Consider the following 18,839-nt stretch of genomic DNA (forward strand, 5'->3'; position numbering starts at 1 on the left):
CTTCATCTTCTTCACATGTATTAATGTATTAATATAATATATTAAGACTCTGTAGGAAACATAATCTCTGTCTAATAACTATTGCTACAAACTACAATGTAACCCAGGCTGTTGAAAGACGTTGCCAAATGTGAATTCAACAGCATTCCACAGTATTTAAGCCACAGTGTTCACAGTGTTTTGTCCTTGTCTCTTTGCATGCCATGTACTTCTTTCACAGCAAGGGTTCTCTGGGCCATAATCCTACAAAGGGCCATAATAAAATCAAATGTCTATATGTAATTTAGGACTACAAATTGCTAAAAGGATATATAAAAGATTCAGTATTATAGCACCGCATCCCCGTCTGCTCCTGTTTTACACGACAGAGCAAGAACAAGGCTTACCCAAGCCCGTTTAAATAGTAAAGATACAGTGCTGGTTGGCACTGAGTCTTTAACAAAATCTGCTCTGTAAAACTGATTTGATTGGACAGGTAACCAGACAGGACACTTACTGGAAGGTAAAATGACTGAAATGCTTTTTTTTTTTTTTATAATTATACATCAGATTATGGTCCATATAAGCTTGTATCAGAAGAAGGGCCAAGATTTCAATTCACAGGTTGTTTTTTTTTTGTTCTTCCTTGCGTCTGGACTGTTCAGGAGCATAGGACTGTATGGGGACCAGGCAGACCACTGAACCTGCTTCAGGATCATCACAACATCTCTCTGTGTAATCTCCATTTTGAGCTGCACACATGCTGAATGGAAATTGCCCATCTCATAGAACTGGCAGAAGGCAGATCCCGAGGCTGCAGCTCCCCTGAAAACTCACCCAGAGTTGCAGAGGCAAGCTCACCCACAAAGACTGACTTAATGGATCTGGTCTTTCTACCTATTCCTAGTGATGTAAATTCAGTGTGGTGTTGTTGCTAGATGTTCTTGTTATTCTGCTCCCCTAGATTACTAACCAAGAAACTGCTGTGTTTGTGCACGGATATGCTACTTGTGGAAGAACAGTCTATGGAAGACAAGCTCAATGACTTTTAAGACATGTGCATTCTTCCAGTTAAACCCAGCACAGTTCCCTGAACTTTACAATTAATAGCTGCATATGTATTTCAAAGAAAAATGCTTCTTCTTTACATGCAGAATTTCCTCTTAAAATGGCCTCTGCCCAGTGCCTCATATAGGCAACTACAGCCTTCTCTGTGCATGAAGGTGGAAAGACTTTATGTGGCTAAAGATGATTTTTAGGCAATAGAGGTAAGGTCTTTAGCAGTTGGAAAGAGAGATCATGATGTTTCTTGCAGTGTCTGTTATTATAACTTTGGAAAAGTCTAAGTTGTCAGGTATAAGTGCAACATTAGATTTTTCCTGCACGTGGCAACAGACCATAAGTTACCGCAAGGTAGCTAGCATGCTTTGAGTTTATCTCCTGCCTTACTGTGCACTGATTACTCCTTGTGGACAAGCCCATTAGTCTCTGTTAGCATGTTTATGGCTTCCCCAGAACACTCTGCAGTGGGACTTGTGCTGATGGAGTCACCCCATGTTACGACAGAAACAAGTTGAAAAATCAGTCCCAGTGCGTTTTTAAAAAAACAAACCAACCCAAAACTTTCGTAGAATAATTATTTTTCCCTCCTCACTGTTTTCTCCTAACAGCACATGAAGATGCTTTTATACCACACGACCCTGTAAGTTTTTGCTAGTGCTCACGTAATTGCATAACTCAGTCATGGATACTGTAACCAAGATAAACTCAAGGTGATGACACCTTTTAATACTGAACTGTTACATATTCTGTGTATATTTCTATGTAACTCTTTGGGGTTACATAGAAATCTGTTAACCAGACTGTAAAGGTGTGAGACTACTAGGCTATGTATTTGCTGGTATTTCAAATTGACAATTGAAGGTGATCTATTTGATTTAAAAATTAGCATTTCCAAATTTTGCTGTGCTGTGATTGTGAGGGCTGATTTAGCAAGAAATGGAAACCCAGGTTTATTTGGTAGTGTGCTGGTCTATAATAGGCAGGGAGAGATGGTTAAGCTTAATATCACATGGAGTGAAGGAGGTAAAGCTTCATTTGCTCTGAAATGCATCACTGATGTTTCTCTTTCACCTAAGAACCTGCACTGGGTGTATGGGTCAGACAAAAGGCCCAGCTAGCCCAGTGCTCCGTGTCTGGTGCCAGCCGTATGGCGATGCCTAGGGAAGAGTAAGAACAAGGCAAGCAGGAATGATACTTCCCCCTAATACCTCCCTGCACTCCAACTACTGTGGCACTCCTTGCGCTGGATGTGGTTTTGAGGTGTTTAGTAACCCTTAGAAGACCTCTCCTTGAGGTTTTTATTATCTTTATTACCTACAATGTCCTTGTGGCGAGAAGTTGCACAGGTTCACCAGCTGTCACGTGAAGAACCACCTTTCTTGGTTGATTTGAACGTGGATGCTGCCAGCTCCTTCTCTTTTCCAGGCTGACGAGTTCTAGCTAACTTAAATCATTCTCCAAATGGAAATCTTTCCGTTCACCTTTCAACATTTCTTCTAAATTAGACCCTCTTGCCCTTTGGTAACAGAGAATTATTTAGCAGCTTTCCAAACAGTTAACCCCAAAACTTCCACTGTATAGAAACATTTAATTTCTGTATATTTCTGTATACCTGTCAGTTTCTGAACTGGTGCAAATCTGTAAGTTTGCTGATTTCAAAGAAGCTCAGTCTGTTTAGACCAAATGAAGCAGTGATCTGGAATTTGTCTTTCTGTTTATTCCAGTGATGTAAATTTAATAGGTGTTTGAAGATTTTTACAACCTTTGTAGCCTACCCTAAAAATAATAAATGATTTAAATGTTCAGAATAATCTCTCTCAGAATTAAAGGATAAAGAGAAGTTTGTAAAACAAAGTAGAGCTGTGGTTTTTTCCTTTTTGAATTTAGGCCTACTTCCCAGTTGAATTTGGTCCAATATTACTGCTTTGGTGAGAAATGGGATTATGAAAACAGTATATGCCCTAGAAGTGCCTTATACATCTTACTCCGTGGATAGTGTGAGAACGCTGAATATTTCAATAGTGAATACTTCAATGCGAGTATGACATCAATGGCTAGGGTGGACAAATAACCTCTATAAATGAAAAGTCCTTTAAATTGTGCACATTTAGGAGGAATGTTCAGTGGCATTCAAAGTAAGTGCGAACTTTCATGAACTGAAACAAAGAAAGATTGTAAAACAAGCAAAGTGAAGCTAACTAAATGCTTTATACAAGGAATCTGGATGAAAGAGGAAAAGGTGCAGGCACAGCCTGCCTTTTTAACCACCATGTTAAAAATCAACATGCAAACTGTTTATGCTGAAGTCAAAACCAAACCAAGCAAACTACCTCAGAGCTGGGCAGCATTCCGCCTAGGCAAGGCTTGTTACATCACACCTTAAAACTGCCAGTGAGAACTTCGGGATTATTAGCATTGCAGTCAATGTTGCAATAATCTGAGCACCAGCTAATGAACAAACACATGGAGCATGTAGCTGGGATCTTTACTTTGTAGGATTGGTCACGTTCTTATTGCATGTGTTCAGTATATAAATATTAACTCTGATCTACATGTGTGCAATAAAGAGTTTGTTTACAAATTCCAAGCAAGCTAGCGTTTAACAGGAAGCAAGTCACACAGCTGACTTCTACGTGCAAACCCGACACATGACAAACTATATTTCACTTTTAAGATATTAAACACTGTCACTCCTGGTTGCCTCCTGAGTCAAATATTGTGCCTTTATGAGAGTGGACTTTAGCTTCTTTTTGTCCTAGGAACTTCAGGAGAAGGTGGCAGCCTGAGGAATCTACTGACATACTGTAGTTTCCTTCAGAGATCCAGGGGTCCAGTTTCAAGCAGCTGATTTTGTTAAAGCAATTAAATGAAAGGTTGATCAGTGATAGACTCTCATACTTCACTAATTAAATGCCTTTAATTACTGAAAATTGAATAGAGACACTTGCTGTGGGAGGCAGGTTATTTGGTAACTGCTAGTTGCAGAACCTTCTTAGGCTTTTCTATAAAGTATCTAGCATACAATTCCTGTGCACCTTGGAAATATGAAATATATTTCTGTGTTGCAGAAGTGGAACAAGTATATTTATTCACAATAGCTCTATTAGTCCTAGCTTACGGAGAACCGTAGAGCCTCCAGCACTGTTTTCAGCAGACACGAGGAAAGCCGAGAAGATACAGCAAGTCACAGTACAGGCAGAGCACTGGATGCTGGGTGACACGCTTCCAGAACAGTTGCACTACTTCTGTGCTATTTGGTAATGCCAGCTTCGGACATCGGAGCTTATGCTGCTGTCCACTAGTTACTTAGACAATCAGCTGATTTATCAAATAATATTATTTTCTACCAGTTTACCTCAATTCTGCATGGGCACAGGCTGTAAAACTTTCAAAACTATTTGTCACTCACATCCCTCGTTGTGGATTCTGGGCCATATCTTCCTTGTGATGTCAAGGAATAGGACCGATCCTTTACAGAAGTACTGCAAATAACATGCCATTGGCTGAAAGTAAGCTGGGTAGCCTCCTGCAACACACTGCCTTCTGTGCTTCCTGATCTTTTAATTTGTGAGACCTTATTTTAAATCGCACATGGTGTGCCAGGTGAAAACAGCTGCATGGAGCTCAGCACCATTCACACTTACATGAACACTGTGATTATACTGATGTTGTTCTGCATCCACGTTTCTGCCGTTTTCCTTGAGAAATCTGGTAGCCAGGGATTTTTCCCCTGGCGTGCACACAGAAACATTTTGGGAACTGTAGCCTGGTATTCTTTCAACTTCTAAACTGACTCAGTAGTACCAGAGGTCTATTATGCAATGCCATCTGTGTAACACCTAATATTTTCAACTGTTTGCCCTGCAGGATCTCAGAGCATTTTCCAAAATAATATACAAGTGTCATTTACTGAGCACTGTATGAGGCTTATTAAATAAGTAACATCTGAATCTTACAGCTGAGTAAATATTCCACCCATTCAACAAATCCTAAAGTCACAGCCTACATAGGGCTGGTCTCAGTAAGGGTTGAAGGGAGTTGGCGTTACTAAAGAATAATAAGAATAATCTACTAAAATGAAGATTGAACCAATAGGTCTGTTAACAGCCAGAGAGAGCCCCTAGGAACAGGATGTGTGATGAAATCTTATGACAAAAAAGCAGCTCACCTGCATTCACTGAAAGGTTTAAACTTTAAAATAAAAAACTTCAATGCAATTAAGCCCCGTGAGATACCAATAGAAGAACGGGTTTGTCATGCCAACACAGAAATGAAACTTCGCAATAACTTCTCACAAAATTCCAGTGTCCAATATTATTTAAAAAGAAAACACAGCATCAGTACTTGTTACATCCCATTGCCGTCCTCAGAGAGCCACCACCTAATGATCTCAGAGCTCATTTCCAAACGTTGTCTCGCACCATCAGATTTACAGTGCTGGTGGAGCTGATAGGTGCTCTGGCTGAAAGGAGCAGTTGATCTTACTGAAGGGCAGATTGCATGATTATCCCACAAAACTAGCAAAAGCCACTTCACATGTTTATCTTTCTTGTAGAAAGGAGTCTACTGATACATAGAATAACAAAACAGCATGAAGGTTTCTCCCCACTAGCCACCAATAATAATTCTTGGCAATAGCAGCTATTTGGTTCACACCAGTGAACATTCTGAAACATCTAAAACTACTACAGCAGAGATGTAAAATGTTCTTTTACATGTGTATGTTCTGATTAAGAATATTTAGGAAGTTGTCTGTTCATGACAACAGCCCTACCATTCAAGAGGTGAAATGGTCAAAGGTTTTGCATGCATTTTTATAGACATATTGATGTTGAAAGAGTGAGCTATGGCTGGCTGCCACATGGAACTCAGAGGAAGTCACTGCCAGACGAGACAACACCTGTCTCATTTGTTTAGGTGGAGACAGAAGCTGCTTTGCCCTTCCTGGACGTGCAGAATATCCTGTCAGTCCAATGGGCACACGCATTTCTTTCCAAGAGGTGTTGTTGGTCAGCTTCTAGGACTCTGCCTCCAGAAAATACTACTTTGTTGCTTATGCCTCCAAATCCTTTTTGGGTTTGGACTGATTGGTATGTTTGCAGTATGTGGAAATACATGTATACATACTTCATAACAATACAGCTTATTATGTAATTCTCTAATTGCATTATTTTATCTATGGAAAGTTTTGTGTTATACAGCGTGAAAGAGAGAATTAAAAAAATAAATCTTATAATAATTATTACAGGTTTGAAGCTGTTCCTTTATGGAGTGGCTATAGAGGAATCCTGGAAAGATTAAACCAGCTTTCTAAATCCTGCTGCTGCAAGACCTGTGTTGCCATTAACATGCTTTTGACTTCTCAGTGGTTAAGCTGTATCTACATATGTCCGTTTTCACCAGTTCCCTCTCATGGCACTCCTATTTCTGTTATCACACATGAACCTGGCTGTAGTATCAACAGGAAACAGAAACATCAAAAGGAAATAATGATTTGTTTTAAAATAAGTTTGTAAAAGATTACATAAACTTTTCATCCCTGATGTCTCCAGTGACAGAGGAGCTAGGCTGTCTTCAACCTTTCCCTGGAGGCAACAGTTCAAACAGCAAGTCTCATTCGAATATGATATAAATATATACCATGTAGACTGTGTAAGACTGCTTTGCTGCACTAACCATGACAAAGGGTAGTGCAAAATATGTTGCTACCTATCAGCTGTTCTGTGGCCACCCTGCGAGGGTAAATTCAGTTACATGGAATTGGTAAAGAATTTTGGTTTACCTTTGCTAATATAAGACTAGATGGATTATATACGTTTCTAGTTCAGACTACCTACCACCGCCAGTATACATGGGGAGAGAAGAGCACAAAAAGAGGCTCACCCATTTGGGGACTTAAGAGAGAGGAATCCTCACTTACACACTGCATGCTTTTGGGCATTACTCTCAATAAAGCAAAGAGTCCGGTATATTTTGAACCAGCTGGAGTTTTTTCCAGGGATAATGGAGTCTGATAAGTAAGTCAGTCCTGAGTACATCTGTCACTGTAGCAATACCCATTTCCAGAGCTGCAAGTAGATGTTTTACCTCAATTGCAGGAGAAGGGCTTGTTCTAGTGCCTGCTGGTGGAAGTGAAGGCTGTATTTCTTTTCTGGGAGATACTTTATGACTGTGGAGAGGTTATTTTATTTTCTTTTATGAGTTACAAAGTCTTGCTTTATACTTGTTAGCCACAGTCTCTGCTTTGTGCCAATTCTGCTGGAAACATAATGAAATTCAGCTGAAGGCCCCGCATATAACTTTTTAATTTCCAGGTAAGATACAGTATCTGGTTTATCTGGCTCTTCCTAGGAGGTAGATCATTTTTTCTTAATGTACTTGCTAATGAAAAGAAAAACTGGTCATTTGAGTTAAATGTGGGACATGATTTGAGAATGGCCTGATATGTAAATGGCACCGATGAATTTATTTTGCTTGCTTATTAACTGTTTTTCCATTTTTGCCAAATGCTGGTAGACACAATAACAATGAAATGCCCCTAGGACACTTAAGGACTACTTCAATTGTAGCTACTGATGTAATAATAAATTCACAGAAATTAGTCAAAAGCAAAATAAAATAATCAAGCTTAATGAAAGCTTAATTGAATAAAATGTGTTTGTCTTGTCTGGTTTTGGTTTACAGGAGTACAGGAGTATTTATGTCCAGAACTCGGCAGAATTTCATGTGGCATGCCAGGCTGGTGGTAAAGACTGTGTTTCTCTGGCAAACCTTTTATTAGCTGATCATCTTTTGAAAGTGCGTGCGTAAACCATTTGCAAAGACAATGCTGAGCAAGAAGATAGCTGGGGGTCATTATTTGAAAAGGTGATAGTATTCTCCTTATGAGTCACAGATAGTGTGTTCCACGTTTCTATTTGAGGCTGTAAACCAGACCAGGCTGTTCCTGAGTGTAAGTTTACCTTCACAGGAAATTCATTGTTTGGAAAGCTAATGGAGCCACCACACCCCTGTGCGCACACAGGTGGGGCTCTCTGGTAAATTCTTCTTCTCCAACGGACATGAATACCTAGAAATTATCTGATAATGCTATTGTAAACGTTCCAATATTAAAAATCCTACAAGAAATTATAAATTTAACTACACGGATTTATTGGGGTAGGGAACTTGATCTGAGAGAGGAAGCAAATTAGCAAGTAGCAATTGTAATGTCCAGACCAATGCAAAGACAAATCATCAGCCTGGAATAAATTATTGGAAGTTAGCAAGAATCCCAAATCCAAGGGCCAAGTTCCTCTTAGAAGAAAAGTGACCTAGTACACAAAAATACTGACAATCCAGGAGCTTTATTTATCTGCCTGTGGGTGTACACAAACAAAAAACTACTCTGAAGAAAGACCCTTGCATAGTTCAGCATTCCGTAATAATCACCACTTGCCCCTTCCCTCCAGTGGTAGAAATAGGAGCTCAGCAAAGCTAGGAAATCTTAATGCAAAAATGTGTTGATGATGAACAAGCACATCTCCTTCATAGGGGGAAATAGCGTCTAGAAAAGAGAACGCAGCTTTAACGTGCTCTGCAAATAAAGTAGACACTAGAACTCTTTTGAGTACCATGCATGCAGTCACTATGAAATAAATCTGAACAAGGAAACCTTCAAATATTGTAGCAATCAACATCTTAGTAACATTAACATATTTAGATACTTGTAATCACTACTCAGCTCTAGAAATACTTCCTCTCCTAGTCTTTTACAGTGGAATAATGATGAGTTTGTCTGTCTGTAAGGATGTGTTAGCTTTTCCAGGAGTAAGACATGCATGGAGACAATCTGAAACACAAGAGAGCAAACTTTCTTCTTTTACTCTCCATGTACACCTAGACCAAAAAATCAGTTTCAGATTAGGTCCTACTGAAACAGTAGATGATATGCAACACCCTTAGCATCTTTGGGAAATTCGTTTGGAAAAAACAGTTGCAAGACTCAATCTGTTTATACAACAGTTATGAGGGTACGAAAATCTGATTTTTAAAGTTACATACTCCCTTTCCTCCTTGTACCAATAGCCTGGCTAAGTACAAGTAGAATTTTAGAGGAAAAGCTAAAGACACATTCCTATCACCAGGGTAATCCTGACAAATTTGAAACTCTTACTCCAAAACTTAAGGCGCTTGACAGGAAAGGGATGTAGCTTAGAAAATGCTGGTTCAAATGGCTGAGGGTTTATGAAATCAAGTACTTCTGCTAAAAGCAACTGGAACGGGATCTTGAAGTGGGAAGTGCTGGGCCAACTTCAGGTGGCAGCATCCCCTCTACCGCTCGCCCAGCTTGTAATGCAAGTGGCATTGTCAGATTTTAATCCTGAAGCGACTTTTACTGCACATAGCTTTGGATGATCCAAAAGACGCTTTTTGGATAATTTGTATTTTACTTACTCACCTGCAGGGACAAACGACTGTGTTTACAAAGCTGTACTACTTGTGGCTCATTTTTAAAAAACATACACAGACAAGCCCCCTTTGTCTTTGCATTTACAGTAGTGTCTTTCCAGTATTACAATGCATCGCCTCTGTTCTGCTGCCATGGAGGAGCTGTCCCCGCTTCATTCCCCCAGAAGACATACCACTGCGCAGCAATATTTTCCACATAACCCCAGGCATCCCTGACATTTATTGAACATCCACAGTGTGACTTTTTGCTGATGGGACCTGCCCAGCTGATTTTAATAGTGTTTGCACTTCACTCTTTTGACCTTTAAGTCTTTGTTTGCTATAAAACCAATGTGTGGACAGAAACAAATGTTACACCACATCAAACCCCAGCAGAATTCAAAGTGAAGCGTTGTAAAAGTGGAAGTGTCAAGAAAGAATAAATTTACACTGATTTATAAAAACACTTTATTCAAATGCTTTGGATACAGATAAACAATCCTTGTGCAATCTTTGTTATGGTTACACCTGCTTTAAGCTGGAAACTGAAAGTGCTTTGATAAATGGGACGGAAGTTTGCTGAGCCGCTTGCAGCTGCAAGTACTTCTGCATGTTATGCTAAAGCGTTATCTTACATCTTGTAACAGCAATACCTCTCAGTAATAAATTTCTTTCTCTTTTATTTTTAACCACAGAGGAGGAACCATTACCTTGCACCGTGCTTACAATGACTGGCTGTACCTGCTGGTATCCCCTCGAAAGGAAACATACTGGGTCTGGTGGTGTTATTTAATGGACATAGACATAAATCTTAGTTAGTATGTTTTAAAAAGTTTTTTATAACATTATGAACTTGTGGTTTTTTCAATTATTTGAAATTCTGTTTCACCTGAAACTGAGACTTAACAAGTGCAAGATCAGATTTCAAACAGCGGAAAGAGCAGGAAATATTCTGAGGGCTAGAAAAGATATATCTGATGGACCCTTTGAGATATTCTTCAGAATTTAAGAAATTTGGTTTTATATTAAATGATTGATCATATTCTTAGGCATTTTTTAAAAAGTTGTATTTAACATTGGCAGTTTCTGTAATCTCCCTGCTGATTGTGACTTGATTTTCCCTTAACCCTTGTGACACGTTTTCTTTAATTCTTATGTTTTGGTTGCATTTCTGCAGATACAGTCACACAGCTTTCCCGACCGATACAGTGTCTGGGTACTCATAACAAGTTCACTTCTAAATGTAGTATAAATGAACTGATTTAGATGTCTACGTTCTTTCCTAACTCACCCTTCTCCCCAATATATACAGTCTTTATTTAAGAGGGGAAAAGGTGTAACACCCTCCCACCCCAGTTCCACTTTTTCAAATGTAATTTCCACATTTGTTTCTTAAATATATTGGGTCTAGAGCTGTTCCTACCCATGCCTCATTCCTACTTTATTTGACAAAATAAAGCTTGGATAAACTATGCTAGAAACTGTATTATTCTTTGTAGCCAGCACAGAAAAGAATACTTGTAACCCTCTCCTTTTCTGATTTCTATTGTGGTAGTACTTGAGTTGTACCATTTTACAGTAGTCTGCAATCAATAATACAGAATAGCTGGCATGAAGTAAGCCAGTTTGCACCCCCAAGGTGCACATGGAGGAATTCAGATGAGCATGTGGTTTAACTCTGGTGTCACCTGTAGAACTGGGCATCTTTACAAGTGAAGTATTTGCATGGTACAGTTATACTGCAACAAATAAAAAGTGTTCACAAAACCTAAGGTAACAAAAAACCAAAGCTGATGCTTAATAAAGATCTCAAAATCAACACCAGAAGTATTTTTTTATTTTTTCCAGCTCTAGCGATTCGTCCTTTCAAGCTTACTTCTACTACGATAGCTAAAAACCGGATTTGCTTCTAAAGTTTTTGAGGCCATCATACAACTCAAGGGTAAAAGGATTTAAATCAGGCATTTTTATAAGAGCTGGTTGTATCCATTACGACTGCTTTATGACACTGGGGTTTGGAGCTGGTGAAGAGCAAGAGATAGCTAACATCGCCTAGAGAAAGAGACAGTTCACAAAAGTAGAATTCTGTATCCTGTGATGGTTAAATGTGGACTCCATTATGTGTCCGTGTGTTTGGGGGGCAAAGTTAAAACATCTTTACATCCCATTTTAACTCAAGTTGCTACTCAGAGTAACTTCTGAGAGAGGTGGCAGGATGTCTCATCAAAGTGAAACTAGAGTTGCCCTGCTGAGATTCCATCTGCTACATGGAAGTGCTACCACCTCCTTGCCAAATGGAAAGAGTTACCTGACTCCAGCAGATTTTTAGTCTGTATCAGTTAAAAGCAATTCATTAGGGTTGTGAGATTACGCACAAGAAAACGTTCACTGGGCAACTACAAATAGAAGCCTCCACCTTAAAACTGCAGAATTGTTTAACGTAATTTGTTTCCTAACCATAGGAGTAAAAAAGTGTCCCTCTCAAGAGTTTCAGATAATCTGCAAAACCAAGGCTCTGACCCTTGGTCACCTGATGAGGGAGTACTTGTTGGAGTCACAGGTGACGTTCTACACTTAACCAGGAGCTTTTTGTGGTGCAAAAAAATTTAGCGACAGGCCTTTTAGCCTGGTTTGGGAAATGCACTTCTAGACTGACGTACCTGCTGCATTTAGCATTCATAAAAAGTTACTGCTCTACAAGAGCACTTCCCTCAGTAGCTGTTTGTCTCTCTCACTAGTCATTTAATTTTCTTTCTCCCATTATGTCACAGCTTAGCACTGCTCAGGTCACCAATTCCTCAAAACAAAAATGAGGCTGATAGCAGTAGCTGCTAAAGCATGGTTAGAACTAAAATACAAATAAAAATAACTCATAACTGTACAGATTGATATCTGCATATATCATACAATGTGCAGACTGATCACAGCTCATCCACTGGTATCTCTGTTGGATACTGGGTCAATCCTAGTACTGTATTGTTTGGTTTAAGGTACTATGCCTATAGCACAGAATATCGTGGACTTGAAAGCAAATAAGCCAGCAGTAGTTTCCTCATTGCATTAAGCTATCACTTGAAATGCATCTGATTTCATACTACAGTAAGTATAACTGAAATCACCACAAGCATATTATTGAAATAGGCCATCTATTTTAGTCCTGATTTTTGCTCTTCGTGGATGTTGTATCTCAGAACTGTTTGCGCTGGAAGTACCCTAATATGTTGTGGGTGCATAGCCAGATTTATGGCTATAAAACAGTATTTTCCCACTAGGCAGGGAAGATCTGTTAGAAGCAGCTCTTCAGTTTTCAGATATCTCTCTGGACAATTTTATTTTCTTTCAGAATCTTTCTTTAGGTGAGATCCTTCAAGCAAAGGCAACATTCAGTTAAACGTGTTATTTGGAAAGCTGTGCCTTAGTTTCTGGATCATCTTGATGCAGCTTAGAATCACAGAATAGTTTGGGTTGGAAGGGACATTTAGAGGCCATTTAGTCCAATCCCCCTGCAGTGATCAGGGACATCTTCAACTACATCAGGTTGCTCAGAGCCCCGTCCAGCCTGACCTGGAATGTTTCCAGGGATGGAGGCCTCCTTCCCTTACTGTACTTTGGGCCTTTTTGCATATATTTAGGCTTTTCAGATGCTTTTGATTTGTGGCACTGTTTTTTTTTTCTTCCATGAAGGGATGGTCAGACAGCAACTTTAAAGTTATTAATGACAGTTTAGTTTTTTTCTTATGCATGCCTCACTCGTAGTTCACTAGCAGATTTATATCACAAATGGAAAATGTCTCCAAGCTCCTTTGAAATAACGATTGTTTTGTTCTTTGACCTGTATAAACATTGTACCTAATGCAATGGGTTTTGGAATCCAAATCCTTGGTTAACTTTGTAGGCATGACCGCAATATAATTCTTAGTAATTATACCTGTCACAGTAATAGGGGGTAGCAGCAGTAACTCAGTACTTGACAGCCATTGGCAACCAGCTTACAATTTCAACTTCTAAACTCACCTCCAGTGTTGTCAGTTAGGGAAGACCTTAGGGAAAACAGATATATTAATTATTTTTGCATTTCCAGATCTCTCTGGAAGGTTGCTATAGGCACAGAATATTATAATTCTTCTTTCTGTCCGCCAGACAACGCTTACAGCAGCTGTACCCCAAGCTCCATGTTAGCAGGCAGCCGACCCGTAACATACGAAGTCAAAAGAGAAAAGCCAAGAGACACTTCCATAGACCTTATAATCATGCACATTTGTGAATGGTTAGTTCTGGGTGGTGGTGGGCGGGTGTTGGGGAAAAGAGGGCTTGTAGAACAAGCCGGAGAAGATAAATGTGAACAAATACATGACAGAGCACTGATATGCAGGACAGGTCTTCCAAAATTGGGAGGGGGTCTAAGAAGGATGTGATAGTTACAAAAAAATCCATCCCTACTAGCTCCAGCTTCTACACAAATGATAGGATACTGAAACATACTCCTGCTGGGATTTCCACTCCACGCACTACCTCCGCATCTCTGCCATTTCATCTCCTGAGAACACGGAAACATTCCCAGTGCATGTTACAAACTTTGAAAATGTGCACAGCTTTCCCACGTGAATGCTTCAGAAATTATAGTTACATTGAACGCCCTGAAATTCTGCATCTCCCCGAGTTCACCCGTGTTTATGTGCATTTTCAGGAAGCAGTCGGATAAAGCCACAGAGGCGGAACGAGTCACACGTGCTGAAGCAGCAGTCAGCCTAGTCAGGGGTGCTTCGGGGAGGCCTCTCCCGAGTCCTGCTCTCACCCAGCAGACAAAGAACAGTTACTTTACTCTCTTATCACAAAATCTTGTGAGTTTTCTGTCCTTTGTAGGATCATTGTATTTAAAAAAAATCAAACAGACCATACTGGGGTTCTTCCTTAAGCACGATGCAGCAGCACTGCCGGCGTAGATCTGCCTGTTGCAGGCAGCAGCCCCGGCCGGGTCTCCGGGCAGCGCCTCCCGGCCCCTCGGCGGGCACCGGCCTACACGGCCCCGCCGCCGGGGAACTACCGCCGACCCCGGTGGAGGGAGGTCTCCGGGGGCCTGAACGGCTGGTCAGGGTTGCCCTACACGGCCCCTCCCAGCGCCGCATCTGCTCCGAGTCCCCCCGCAGGAGGAGGGAACGCGGGCGGCCACCGCCACCCGCACGGCCCGGCCGCTCCCCTCGCGCTCCCCAGCGCCCCTCCCACCACGCTGCGGCCCCGCGCCTGCTGGGCGGCTGGGAAGGCGAACGACACGCATCCCCCGCCGCGCATGCGCTCCCCGGCGCCCCGTGACGCCAACACTCCAGCAGCATCAGGGGCCTGGCTCGCGCTCTCATAGGCCGCCGTTTCCCGGCAGGGCGCGCGCTCGCGGCGGAGTTCTTCCTAGTGCAGGGGGGCGCGCGCTGCCCGCGCCAGTCGGCCCGGGCGCGCGCGTTGCGCCGCACGCCGGCCGGCGCTGTCAGCTGCTCGCGCCGCGCTCCCCGCCCTCGGCGCGCGCCCGCCTGCCCGCTCCCCCGCCTCTCGTGCGCCGTCTCCTCAGCCCGCCGGCGGCTCCGTTAAGCGGCGGCGGGTTCCTGCTTCCGACCCCCCTGCCGCGGGGTGCCCGCGCCCGCCCGCCCGCCACCCTCCGCCCCGCCACCCCTCCGCTCGCCTCGGCGCTTCCCCACGCCCTCGGCGACAGTAGCGCGGGCTCGGCAAGCGGCGCCGCAGACGGGTAAGGGGATGCGGGGGCTGAGCGGTGAGCGGCGGAGCGGGAGCGGGTATCGGGCCGAGCCGAGCCCAGGCCGCTCCGGGTAGCGCTCCCCATCCCTCCTCTGGGCCTGGCGCCGCCGCTGTTGCGGCTCCGGCGCTGCTCGGCAACGGCCGCCGCCGCCGGGGGTTGGTGGCGGGGGAGGGGGCCGGTCCCCCGCCGTGTGCTGGGGTCCTCCCGGGCTCCCTTACCTGAGGGACGCCGGCGGGGCCCGAAGCCGGCGGCGGGGGCCTTGAGGAGGCCGCGGCTCGGGGGGGCCCGGGGCATCACCGGCGGCAGTGAGGCCGGGCCGGGCCCCGAGGGAGGTGGCGGCGTTGCCCCGGCGGGCGGCGGAGTTCCCGCGACAGGGAGCGCGGCCGCCAGCTCTCCGTGTCCCGGGAACTGCGGCCGCCACCGACGACGCCTGGTTTTGGCGGAGGGAAATACACGGGAAACGTGGGGTTATGCGCGGACCCGAGGCTCTCCTAAGTGCGTGTCTTACGAGGGCGCGGAGCCATCGGTTGTCGCCTGGGGCTTTCCCCATGGCGACCTTTACCGTGTTTCGGCACACTTAAGCGCTTTGATGTTGGATTATTTTACTGATGAGGCTCCGGCGACTTTTCCTCTAGTCAGGTTTGTGCTTCATGGGTGCTCAGGTCTTTCACACGTGTGTGCGAGTGTGTAGGCGCTGTGGTCTAGATGCTCTCCAAAGATCAGGCTGTGACCCTCTGCTCTCAGGAGTTTGTCATTGAGGGCACAAGAATAGGTAAAGCCTGTAATGCTGTGGTGCAGATTGTACCAAAAAGCCTACGGGCATAGGCATCAGCTGAAAAATGTCTTGTTGAAAGACTGAGTTGCTTGGGGCAGTACCTGCTGCCCTTGTGGCCTTAGTGCACATATGGTATGCTGACGATGCACATGCTGGGCGTATGTGGATGTGGAAAACAACCATGTGTTCAGAACAGTCTTAATTTTGCCTGGGATCTTGTATTAGCACTTAGCGTCTTTTTTTGTGTGTGTGTATAGCGAAACATACATGTCAGCTGAAATGTGTATGTTTCAGTATACACGTGTACATTTGTACACACATATAGGCACACAGTCCCTCTACCCCAGAATGGAGTATTTTAATGTCTAGGTGTTAACTGAGAGCTAATGGAGTAAATACTTCAGAAAGTGTTTAAACATGAAAAGGTTTTTTTTTTTTTACTGTATTAATATTTTTTCTTTTTCTAAGTCATTTTCCACTGTACGTTGTCAGAAACTTTAGGGAAGTCTGAACTGCCAAAGGAAATAAATGGCCAATATTGCTGCCGCTGTTCCTGCTTGGGGTGGTTTTACAGAAGGCTCTGTTAAAATTCGTTCTGTTACTAAAGCAAGCTAGTTATTAGGAGTTGGTGACTATGCTTTGATGCATTTCTAGTAACGTCTGTTTCTCTGGTTATTACAGGTACGCTTACTGCCAAGTTTTTATTAACACTTGTTAGAGTTTCATTTTTATACGTACCGTAAACTGGCAAACTAGCGTGTTGCAAAGTCTGCATATTTTCTCAACAACACATAACGAGACAACCTTTTTTTTCAGCGTTGAAAGCATCATTAATTATTTATATTTTCTGAGCAAGGAGTTCAATAATAAGGGAAAGGTAGGAACCAACCTGCAATCATGCAAATTCACTCTTTTAGTGATGTAGCTGCAGGACACTTGACAGCTGGGGAATACAGAGGGTCAGGTTTGAAGTTGTGGCTTTCTGCCTCTTTTACTCTTGCGTCTTTATTTGTTTAAAATGTTGGCAGTTTGATTAGCTGAACAACCGAAGAGGTAGTAGATCTAGCTAATATTAGAACAATAAAAAAATGTTAGCTATTCTTGCTGCAGTAGAAATGGAGCTAATTCACCTTAAGTGAATTAGTAAAGGTGGTACTAAACCACATAGGGGCTTCCTTTTGTTTTGGTGTCTGTGGTTTATGGTCACTTTATTGGGACTGCAAACAGGGGCTTGATGTTATAATGGAATGTTTATATATTACAGATATTGCAGACTGTTTGTAGAATTAATCTGAAAAATTGTATTTTTGGTCCATTCCTGTCTCTCTTCACTGTGTGGAATTGCTGCTTTATCTGTCAGATGTGTTCTAAGCCAAATGGTTTTCCTGGTCTTGGAATTCATGTACAGTAAAAAACCCCTAAATTATAATTTTACATGTACATTATCTGATCAGTCTGTTCATTGACATTTAAGGGGATAAAGATGAAGAAGATTTGGACTTCAGTATTTAAATCTTGTTGCAGAGTAAATTTAAAATAAAAAGTAATTACTATAATCTTAGGTTGGTCTGGAGGGGGAGCTAGTGTCAAAGGAAAATGTGACTTAATTTTTTTTAAAACTCATTCAAAAGCTTGCTGTTTGGTCATAGAATATGCTTCTAATACAGTACGGAAAACAAATGTAGATGATGCCTACTATGTATGATTGCATTAATATGCATCTCTTTTATATGATGAATATAATCTGCAAGTGAAGTGATGTGTGTGCTTTTTAGGGAAACCGCATGTATGTTTTGCTATCATGCAACAAAAACTATCTTCAAAGAACTTTGAAGTTGCAAGGTCAAGCTCTTATAAATCATGAAATGCCAGAATTAGGGATTCTTGTGAGAACTGTAATTTGGCCTATAAATATATGGTTAAACGTTACATTTTTTCCCTACAATGTTTCTTTCAGTATATGGCATAGAATGGCATAGATTGTGCTCAGTGAGCAGTGTCGAATCTTTTTTCTTGGTATCGAATAATGTGGGGCCTCACTGTTATGTGCTGTTCATACTGTACCTTGTTAATTTCCTCTTTTGCTGTTTCATTACCTTCAGTCTCTAGTGCCTGCATGTTTCACTAGTAATATTTTCACAGAAGTCTCTGGAGATATGTTTTGTGTCCCTTTGTGTTGAATATCCAATTTAGGGCCTTTACGATATGATTCTTCAAAACAATCTATCAGTGTTTTAATGACTTGCATGTTCTAAAATGTTTTCTCATAAAGGTCTGTCTCCCTATGTAATTTACTAACAATAACCTGGCTTTTTCTTTGTTACTTTTTATAGATCCCTTGACAGGGATCCATGAACGCATAGGCTAGAAAAGACCTCACTGCTTGATTTGTAGTATGGTGGCTGTTGATTTAGGCTGCAAGTATAAATGCTTAGATCTGCTGCAACATTAACCCCGCGATACTAAGTCAAAAATTTTGATGAAGAGTGGATTGCCGCCCATTGAACCCATTGAAAGTGTGTGATTATTATTTTTTTTTAAAAAAAGATGACTTGCTTGCAAGGAACCAGAATAAAATAAAATTCTCCAGGAAAATATTAATTCCCTCTCTTTTCCTGCAATACCTAACTTACAAACAGCACACTTGCCAACATTTGCAGTGCATATGACAAGGCCCTTATATAATATAGTGTCATTATTTAAATTTTTTTAACATGTAGTTCAGTAATACGGCAAGAGTACCTTGCACACAAAGGCACAGAGAACAAGATCAAATAATCTTTAATTTTTGTGTTGTGACTCTATTTTTTTCTTTTTTTTTTTTTTTTTTTAACTGAGGGTTAGGTTTTTGGT

General features: G+C 42.0%; 1 protein-coding gene across 3 annotated transcripts in view; it reads left to right on the forward strand.

The window, feature by feature from the left end:
- The first annotated feature begins 14,830 nt into the window (after positions 1-14,830).
- Positions 14,831-18,839, forward strand: part of FUT8 (fucosyltransferase 8) — a 135,977-nt gene continuing 131,968 nt past the window's right edge. For 2 of the 3 annotated variants that reach the window (XM_064462712.1, XM_064462713.1), the window contains exon 1: positions 14,831-15,202. The gene's annotated coding sequence lies outside the window, so the exon portion shown is untranslated. The remainder of the gene's footprint in view (positions 15,203-18,839) is intronic. The other variant, XM_064462714.1, reaches the window with a different exon arrangement.

The sequence above is a fragment of the Phalacrocorax carbo genome, chromosome 10, assembly GCF_963921805.1.
Source record: "Phalacrocorax carbo chromosome 10, bPhaCar2.1, whole genome shotgun sequence".
Classification (NCBI taxonomy): domain Eukaryota; kingdom Metazoa; phylum Chordata; class Aves; order Suliformes; family Phalacrocoracidae; genus Phalacrocorax; species Phalacrocorax carbo.